A 10,204-nucleotide genomic window follows, 5' to 3' on the forward strand; every position below is an offset into this window, starting at 1 on the left:
AAGACACCACTCCTGTCTCTGAACAACCCACACGTTACTGAGAAGATAGTCACAAAAGCAAACCACGCAGGACCGTCGCAGGTGCAACGATGGACGGACTGGGAGAGACTGCACCTTTACCATGAGAACGTCAAAGACCTGAAGGATGATTAGAAGTGTGCTAGGCAGAGGGCCCTGGAAAGCACACTTGACAATGTGAGTAGTGTGGAAGTGTATAGCATATCAAAGGAATGCTGAGTTGTCTCATGAGCCTGACTTCTGGGTTAGTTGGGAAAGAGTGGCAGGAAATAGAGCTGGATATGTGGGAAGGGATAGATCCTGATTTACCTGCGTTTCATGGTAAAGAACTTAACATTTGAATCGTATGTGGAACTTAACTTGATTTGTGAATATTTTAGAGGCGTAGATATGATCAGATTATGTTTTCGAGCGATCTTTCTGGCACCTGTAATTAGGTTAGGTAGGGTGGATAAAGGTACCCACACAGTCCGTTCAGACTCATTATAAAGCAGGAGTCTCGGAAGGCAGCCAGGAAACTGTTGCAGTAGCAGATGAGGAACTTGGGACTGGCACAGTGGGAGTGAGGTTGATTTACACTGTGCAGTTGAAAGGTAGAAGATTTTATTGTGATACTAATTAAAGATCATTTTATTAGGGGGGCTCTAAGAGCTCTTAAAGCAATCCATAAATCAGTTGTGTCAAGCATATTTGTACATATGTTGCCATCACCATTTTCTAAACATTTACTTTCTACTTGAGCCCTTGGTGTCAGCTCCTCTTTTTTCTCCTCCTTTCCCCACCCTCCCACCCTCATGAACCCTTTATAAATTATTATTTTCATATCTTACACCGACCACTGTCTCCCTTCACTCACGTTTTTGTTGTTCATCCCGTGGGTGGGATATGGTGATAGTATTAACATGGAACACAGGACAGAAAGCTGGTTTGGGGAAGTGGATGTTGGTGTGAGATTACCCATGGGGGGACACCCAAGAGAAAATAAGAATTTTGGAGTTTCTTGGTGTGGTGAACTGAAATTACTTGGTATGACTCTTCTATCCATAGTCTTTGTAACTCTCGTACAGTGAGTGGGTGGGAGTATGCAAATAAGGCATGGAGAACTCTAACTCAGTGGATTGGTTAGTTTGGCCATTCCTCTGGGTATAAAAGTGAGTGGGTGGGCATATGCAAATAAGGCATGGAGGACTCTGACTCAGGGGATTGGTTAGTTTTGCCGTTCCTCTGGGTATAAAAGTAAACCAACTTAGAAGCAGCAACAGAACCACAACCAACGAGAACAAAGAGCCACCAGTGAAGCAGCAGCAAGATCTTGGCCTGAAGTGGTAGAGGCAGCAGAGGTACCAGAGACTACAGTACTGAAACATGAGGCAGAGCAGAGGAGCCGAGCAGCAGGCTGGCTTTATGGTCTGTGGAATAAGGCAGAGGCCCAGGGACCATGTGGTTAAGAGGCTGAGGACCAGAGAGAGATCTGCCTAACAGAATGGCTAAGAAGAGTCGCTGTGGACAACGGAACTGTATCTTAACATTCTGTAACCTATTAGCTTCCCTAATAAACAGCATAGTGGTGAATGTTGTCTGTAAGTTCTGTGTGGCCATTGCAACAAATTATGGAGCCCACCAGAGAAGTTGCATGCCCTGGGAGGAGTAATTGGTGTCAGAATAGGACAAAGAAGGATGGAGAGTGGAGGCATGTCTGACCTCTCTGGCTCATAGGAATCATGCCTGGGCAGATAAGGAGTTGGATTCTCCTGTATGTAGCCAGAGGAGGTCAGACTTGGCACCCATGACATGTTCTCATGGGAAATGTAGGAACAGAGCTATGGGGACATTTAAGCAAGAGCAGAATCCATAGAAATCGATGAGGTGACCTGAGTTGTTACCTATGAAATGGAGAAAGGGAGAGGACTGAGGGTGGAATACAGAGGAGCTGTGTTTTAGGTAGACAGAAAAATTAGAGGTGTTTGAAGAGCAGCAGTCAGAGATGTGCAACCAGATGTGTAGAGACAGTGGTGTCTGGGAAGCCAGAATGGGGAGAGTTGCTAGCAGAAAGCAGTAGTGTCTCTTGCAGCAGTGAACAAGTAGAGTGAGCACTGAGTCGTCGGTGACCTTGGTGAGGGCAGTTTCAGTCGAGGGGTGGGGACAGGAGCAACACTGCTGTGGGTTAGGGAGGGACATGAAGGACGGAAGTAGGGGCAGTAGGATAGACTTCTCTTTTGTGAAATGTAATAGTAAACAAAGGTAGTATTTTGAAGGGGAGGTAGGTTAGAATTATTTTACTTTTTCAAAGCTGGGGGAGTGGGGTGGGTACCTGAACTGAGAGGAGGAGAGCTGGAGAACCCCACGCCATCTCCCTGAATAGGTTATGTCATGGTGACAGCCCTAACGGCTGGGGTCTGGGGTGTGGGATAGACCAGAGGGTCTTGTGTCCTGACCTCTCCAATAATAACAATAGTTATTTTGAATAAGAGTTCAAAAAGGAATATGTAAGTAGTTGGTGCTGGTGTCAGAGGTGTAGCCTAGGTCTGTGTGACTCCAAAGCGTGTTCTACCTACCCTACAATTCTAACACTTCTGTCAGGAGGTCAATGGTGACACTTTAAAGTGGGCCATAGGAAGCGGTACCTATGAGTGGCCCAAAGGACCAGAAGTAACATTCTGGAACAGCCCTAGCCTGGGTGGAACATGGTGATTGCTCTGATGAGGGGGAGGGGTCTTGGTCTGTCCTGCTCCACCATACCTCTGCTTAACCAGTGGGTTTCAGGACTGCTGACTGTCGTTTCATTTCTTCACGTTTGTGTATTTCCCATCAGGGCTCTGAGGTCCTAGCTGTTGCCTGTTCTTGACTGTTTACAGAGAAGGGGATCAGCCTCCAAGCCTAAAGGGGCCGCTCCTTTTTCCAAGAAATTGCTGGACGGTAGGGTGGTATTTACATTGGCACAGGAGACATGGTAGGTTTCCTGATAAAGACTATTGTTTATTTTCTTGTTGTTTTAGAATAGTTTTATTGGCATATAATTCACAGATCATACAGTTGAACAGTTAATCATATGAAGAGGAGCTGTGCAATCATCACCACAATTGATTTCAGAACATTTTCTTCTTCTTGTTCTCATTATAATCCCCCCCCCCACCATAACCGGAGACACTATTAATCCAGTTACTGCGCTATAGATTTACCTATGTTTGAGTTCAAGTACAGAAAATCATACAAAACAAAAATGAGAAGCAAACAATAACCCCCAATGACAATTACAAAACAAAACAGAGATAAACCTCAATCGAAAAGAAAGCAGAAAATAATTTTGCTTCAGTGGGAGGAGCACAACACTGAAAAGTAGAGGCATGATTTCCACTCTTAAGGGATTTAATAGGCTACCTTGAGTAAGTTATTTCCTCCTCTTTGCATATTGATAATAAAGTAACAACCATAGGTTCACTTCCCCTTTTCAGAAAAACAAACAAAAACAGTGCCCCACCTGACAATGAAAGACGTTTGCACTACAGCCCATCATCCAGGATAAAGTGTAGATCACTGTTTTTGCAGTTCCCCCTGGGTCATTCAAGTGCTCCCCACGAAGTGGAATCACCCACTTTGGAAACACTAGTGTGCTTTATTCATTTTCCTGAAGGCATATGCATTAGGGAGTAAGAAATTTAATATAGGAGCCCTGGTAGTATAGTGCGTATGTGTTTGGCTGCTAACTGTAAGGTCAACAGTTTGAAACCACCAGCTGCTCTATGGGAGAAAGAGGAGGCTTTCTACTCCCGTAAAGAGTTATAGTCTTGAAAATGCACAGGGTCATTGCTAACCTGTCCTATAGGGTGACTATGAGCTCTATGAGCTGGCATCGACTCAATGGCAATGAGAAGAAGTTAATTCACTCATCTGTTAAATGAGTGATTTGGACCTTTTGATTACTAAACCTTTCTTCAGTTTGTGGAAGGCTAGGTTCTTTAGAAAAGTAAAGCCAGTGAAGTATGTATAAAGTTATATCAAGAAATGGCTCACACAATTGTAGAAGCAGGCAAGTCCAAGTCCAGGCAGTTTCCAAGTCCATGGGTCAGATGTTGGTCTGGGGGCTGAGCTGTGTAGTTCTATGAGCTGCTGCAGTGAATGATTGAACCCCAAACTGGAGGAGAGGACTGAGGGAAGAGGGAGTAATTGATGTTAGAAATTATGCAATGGTATAGCTCTTAGGGCTGATGAAACCAAGATCTGCAGGAAGGTCACAGACTAGTTACTGCAGAGGTGGATGAATCTAACAAAAGCAGGTCAGATGGCAGGTCCTTGGTAACTCCCAGATTGGCAGGCAATATGGTGGGGCATGTGGCTCAAGTCCAAGTCAATAAGCCGGATGGAGGATCCAGCTCTAGCAAAAAGTAAGGAACATTTTCTTTCAGCATCCACTTTTACTGGAAGCAGTCCACAGCCCCAAGAAAACATCATTTTAACTGAGGCCATCAAGGCTTGATCTGAGTAAGGGTGTTGCATCCTACCCTAATGTTCTCATAACAGCCGAGCTCCTCATAGCAGATCCCATTATGGAGGCAATTACGTTGTTAGATCACATCATGAGGAATTACTAGGTGTTAACTGCCAAACCACTAAGCATCCTGGCCCAGGCAAGTTGACACCAACCACAACTATTGCACAGTTGTGAACACAGATGGTTCAGGAGTCCTGGTGGCCCAGTGGTCAGTGTTTGACTACTAACCAGAGTTGGTGGTTGAACCCACCAGCTGCTCTGTGGGAGAAGACGTGTCAGTCGGCTCTGTAATGAGTATACTCTCTTGGGAACCCTATGAAGTCGTTCTAGTCTGTCTGATCGAATTGCTATGAGTCAGACCAATTAGATGACAATGTTTTTAAACATTTTAATGAGGGTTTACGATGCGTTAATCATAAAGTAATAAGTTCTGTCATTTATTGAGCATGCTTTATTCCAGACACTGTGTGAAAGTCTTGACTTATTATTATATTCAGATGATTCTTTTAAAATATTTTAAAAATTGCATCTGGATCCTTAGAAATACTTTGTTCCCTTAGGCTATAAGCTCCATGAAGACATTGCCTATACCCATGTAGCTAGTTCTAGTGCGGAGAATTGTGGCTTGGCTTGTAATAGAGGCTTAGTATTTGTTAAACAAATGACAAAATGTATACCTTAACACGACAATAATTTTATAAGACAGTTACTATTAGGTCATCTTAAAATAAGAAAATCAAGGTCCAAAGGTCACAAAACTAGTAAATGCTTAAAATAATATAATTCAGACTTAATCTATTTAACTCTAAGATTGACTCCTTTACCATTTAATACCACAACATCTCTACATCCCGTCTTTTAAATGGAAAGTTTGAAAGGAAGGGGAACAAATGAGAAAGGATGCAGAGCAGAGAGTGACATTTTCTTGAGAGGTTTGGAATTGAGATCGGCAGTTGGGCCATGAACTTTTCATGGTAAGAGTTGGCAAATATCTTTAGCCTCTTAAGAAAAACAAGGGTTATAATAGCAGTTATATGATAGCAGTTAGCCCCTCATTGGGTATTTCATTTATTGGTTATATCATGACACTTAAAAAAAACAGGTTCATGGTTTTTGCATATCAATGGATAGATGATATTAAAACTATGAACTATAGCCCCTGCTTTCCTTAAGGGGCTGAAAAATACTGGTCACCTCCTACCATGAAGACATAACTTCAATGCCCAACCGTCAGTCTCACCCCTAGCTCCGCATGTACTCATTGACTGAGAAGCCTTGGTCATGCACTGGTTAAGCGCTCGCCTGCAAATCCCAGTGTCAGTGGTTCAGATTCCCCAGCTGCTCTGGTGACAGTTGGCTTCTGTAGAGATTATAGTCTTGGAAAAGGCAGAGTGAAGTTCTGCTCTGTCCTACAGGGCCACTGTGAGTAGGAATGATCTTGACAACAGCAGGTTTGTATTTGGTTTTGTTCATATCTGAAACCCAGGCTCTTTTTATCACCTGTGGCTAATTCCCTGACCCAAGAAACTACCATCATTTCCCCTTGCCTCTTAACTTAATAGCCTTTAAGTCAGCGCTCTCAACCTGTGGGTTGCAACCCCTTTGGGGGTCAAACGACCCTTTCACAGGGGTCGCCAATTCATAACAGCAGCAAAATGACAGTGATGAAGTAGCAACGAAAATAATTTTATGGTGGGGGGCTCACCACAACATGCAGAACTGTATGACAGGGTTGTGGCATTGGGAAGGTTGAGAACCACTGCTCTAAGTGGTTTCCCTGCTGTTTGCCTTTGCCTGCCTACAGTTTCTTCTAAAGGGAGAAACCAGAGTGATCCTTTCAAAATGCAGATTCAAACCACCGCGATCCTCTGTTCAGAATCCTTCAGTGGATTCTAAATCTTCTCTTAGAATCCTTTCGCAGTCTGGCCTGAAGGCCATATGCGAGTTGGCTGCAAGTTACCGTCTTATGCTTGGCTCCTGCTTTTCCCACCACAACAGGCTTCCTCGCTATTCTTTGAAAGAGACAGACATGCAAGGCTTTTGTGTTTGCCCTCCCCTTTCTCTTATTTTTCTGTGTGTCCCAGTGCCTCATTCCCTTCAGATCTTTTGGTTGAATGCCTTCTCAGAGATACCTTTGCCAATTATTCCGTTTAAAATAACAACCTCCCCCCACAACATACTCCAACTTCTCTCTCTACTTCATTTTCTCAGTAGCATTTTTCACCATCTGACACGTTATTTATCAAGCCCTCTCTATTGCGCTCCCTACCTCCTGTCAGTTCCACAAGAGCAAGGAGTTTCAGTCACTGTTGAATCCTCCATGCTTTGGATGATGACTTGGTAAATATTTGACGAATGAATCAACAAATGCATGAAAACCTCTGTTGTTTGCCATGCCTATGCGAGGTGCTTTGCATCCATCCATCTACTTGGCACTGCAAGGCACTAATATTATTATTTCTATTTTATAAACAAAGAAAATCTAGTTTGCGATCACATGGCTAGAAAGTTGCCAAGCCCCGGTCTGTTGCCCTCAGTATATTGCTAAGGTCAAATAGCCCATTACGGAATGGTAGCATCTGAGTGTCACTGCTCTGCTGCCAAGTGTGTAAGCTGCCCACAGAAATCAGAAGACAAGCCAGAGTCTGAATGCCCTGCACTGGGCATTGCTCACTCCCGTACGCGGAATCACACTGTTCTTTGTGACTCTGTTGCCGTGGAAAATGTAAGACCGTGAAAAAGACTTTTACTCGAGCTCTTCCTGCGCACCAGTTGACGTGAATTTGTTTAAAAACCCAGAATGTTCAGAGGAGTTTGTGGTGGTTTGGAAAGTCTTCCCCACACTGGAGAGACCTGCAGTTTGGGAAAGGGTCAGGGCGGCGTTGGGCCAACTGCTTCACGTCACTCTCCCCCCTGATGTTCTGTGTCAGCCAAGGACAGTGTCCAAGGCCTCCCCTGGGCACACTGTCTCCGTGGAAGGGTGACTGGGGAGGCCTAGGTCAGAGCTGTTCCCAAAGCAAAATGGGGTCAGAGAACTCCTTCAGGCCAAATGAAGCTGTGTGTCATCCCAAAGGAAGTCTTTCATTTCAAGGATTCTGTCAGGAAAGAAAGTAAAAAAAGGTAAGATGGGAATCAGAGCCCCCTGTAGTTCCTCCTGAGTTTAGGTACCAGTAACTTTGCGGCGAGGAGGCTGGTGAAACCCCTATCAGAGACACAGGCGGGGGAGCAGAGGCAGATGTATTCAGGGGTAGGCTGTCTTTGGACCCGAGCGAAGTAGAAGAGTGAGAAGTGGGACAGAGGTCATCTGTAGTCAGTGACACATTTAGAGAGTGAAGAGTGAAGCTTGGACCAGAGAGGTCCCCAGGGAGAAATGAAACTGGGGCCAGAGCTGTTCCCAGAGAATAAGGAAAATAGGAGGAGAACTTCCCCCAGAATGAGATAAGCCTGGTGGAAGAATGTGTAGGGTGACACCATCATTCCCAGGGTGAGAGGAAAAAGGCGGGGAGTGTGTGTGTGTGGGGGAGCCTCTTTAAGCAAGTAGAGAGGGAGGCGTAATAAGAGCACATAATTTTAGGGCAACATATTTGTGAGATGAGGCGAGGGTAACCCAGAGATACCAGATTATAGAGCGCTTTGTACACCGTGTTAAAGATTTGAGAATTTATTCTTTGGGCAGTGGAAAAACCCAACCAAACCCACAGCCATCGGGTCCATTTTAACACATAGCAACCCTCATGAGGGTGTTGGGCCCTGCAAAACTGTATAGGAGCATGTACTACCACGTTTTGGCAATGTAGAGCCCTGGGACGGTTTTAAATAAGGGATAACAAAAATCCAAACCCAATGCCATCAAGTAATGTCCAACACATAGCAACCCTGTAAGGGTTTCCGAGACTGTACATCTTTATGGTAGCAGACAGCCTTAGAGAATCCGGTTACATTTGCTTTCTGATCAAGATGCCTGGTGTTCGGAGAAGAGTTAAGGCCAGGAAAGGCTAGCAAAGAGGATGGTAGTCTAGGGCGTTGGGCAGATGCTTGCTGAAAGCCAGAATTGTTTGGCTTATCAGTGTGAGCAGAGCTGCTAAAGAGGAGATGAAGCCTGGCATCAGTGACCTTGTCAACAGAGGCTTTCCTGGACCTTGTCAAAAGGTGGGGCCCTTGTCCGACCTCAGTGCCTGTAGGACGTGACCTGAGATTCTTCTGCTCCTCATGCTTCAATCCTCAGCTTCCAGTATGACTACTCTTTTGACGCCTGCTCACGTCTTTTCTGCCCATTAGCAGTTATTCTTTTACCATATTGGATATGGCTCTTTGTGCTTTTCTCTCCGCATTGGGATTGCTTTGTATGTGATTGCTACCCAAAACGGGGATTCTTCTAAGATAGGGCCCTGCTTCCTTTGCTTGCTTTTCTGCATCCCTGTCCTGTATGCTACTGGGAGAGCTTGGTTTTTCGTTTGTTTTTTTTTTTGCAGAGCAGCTTGTATTTCTATACCAAAAATACCCGGTTCACAAAAGGCAGCTAGCAGGCTACAATGGTGTTGGTCAGGTGGTGAGGCTAACAGGGGGCATCTATCAAATGGGCTTTTATTTTTTAACCTACTCAGGAGGTTTCACTAAACAGTAACTGCAAACCTCAGGGCAGCTGGGTTTGGAAATACGTTCTTTGCTTCATAAAAAAATTTAAGAATGATAATATCTAAGGTAAGTATGACAGAAACTGCTAGTTGTTTCTGCTAATGTGGACTCTTCTATCCTCTGTTCTTTTTTCTTAAAATTTTTATGGATGTTTTATTTTGAATTAAGTAAAAAAACCAAACTCACTACCATCGAGCTGATGCCAACTCATAGTGACCCTATAGAACAGGGTAGAGCTGCCCTGTTGAGTTTCCAAGACCAACTGTTGATGGGCATAGAGAGCCCCGTCTTTTTCCCTCAGGGTGGCTCCTGGCTTTAAACTGCTGACCTTGAGAACTGCGGTCTGATAGTAACCACTGCACCACCAGGGCCCCCTTTTTGTGAATTAGGTGGGGGAGATTTACATTTCAGACTGTTAATTCTGCACTCAGTAGCTTAACGCACTCTTTAACTCCACCCCCTATATTCTAACTCCTCTCTCGCCATTTTCTCTTCTTCTTCTGGACCTCCATGGTCCCTTTCCCGATGTCAGTGCCTGCTAGCTCTCTATTACTCGCTTTGCCCTCCCACACCTGTCTTCCCTCCCTGCGGAACATCCAGGGTCTGTTGTTTCTCCCTCTCTATTTGTGAACATTTTGTTGTGGTTTAGGTGAAAGTTTGCAGTGCAAATTAGTTTTCCGTCAACAATTTATACTCATTTTGTTTCATGACCCGGCTGCGGTCCTCTCAGTGTCACCGCCCTCTTCCGGCTTCATCCTGCATTCCTGTGTTCCTTTGTCCTGCCTTCCTGCCCTTTCCTGCCTTTGGAGTTCTATTTTTAGGCGAATGCTACCCTTTTGAGCTCATATGGTTGATGATATAGCCTGTTATCCTAGGTATAAAAGTCTCTGTCATGGTTTTTATCCTTCTAGTAGTGGTCTCCTACAATATTTGTCTTTTTGTGATTGACCAACTTCACTCAGCATAACGTTCTCCAGGTCCATCCATGTCGTGAGATATTTTGTGGTTTCATCATTGTTTTTTTTAGAGATACATCCCCTTCTTAGAGCACTTGAGTTTAAG

The 10,204-nt window shown here is 44.5% G+C and overlaps 1 protein-coding gene across 9 annotated transcripts in view; it reads left to right on the forward strand.

The window, feature by feature from the left end:
* Window positions 1-10,204, forward strand: part of STIM1 (stromal interaction molecule 1) — a 213,685-nt gene that overhangs the window by 59,828 nt on the left and 143,653 nt on the right. The window contains exon 1 of one of the 9 annotated variants that reach the window (XM_045293070.1): window positions 7,568-7,627. The exons of the other annotated variants lie outside the window; for them this stretch is intronic. The gene's annotated coding sequence lies outside the window, so the exon portion shown is untranslated. Of the gene's footprint in view, window positions 1-7,567; window positions 7,628-10,204 lie in introns of those variants that run through there. 9 annotated transcript variants of the gene reach the window in all.

The sequence above is a fragment of the Echinops telfairi genome, unplaced genomic scaffold (assembly GCF_000313985.2).
Source record: "Echinops telfairi isolate 266 unplaced genomic scaffold, ASM31398v2 ScPeMD7_1713;HRSCAF=2227, whole genome shotgun sequence".
Classification (NCBI taxonomy): domain Eukaryota; kingdom Metazoa; phylum Chordata; class Mammalia; order Afrosoricida; family Tenrecidae; genus Echinops; species Echinops telfairi.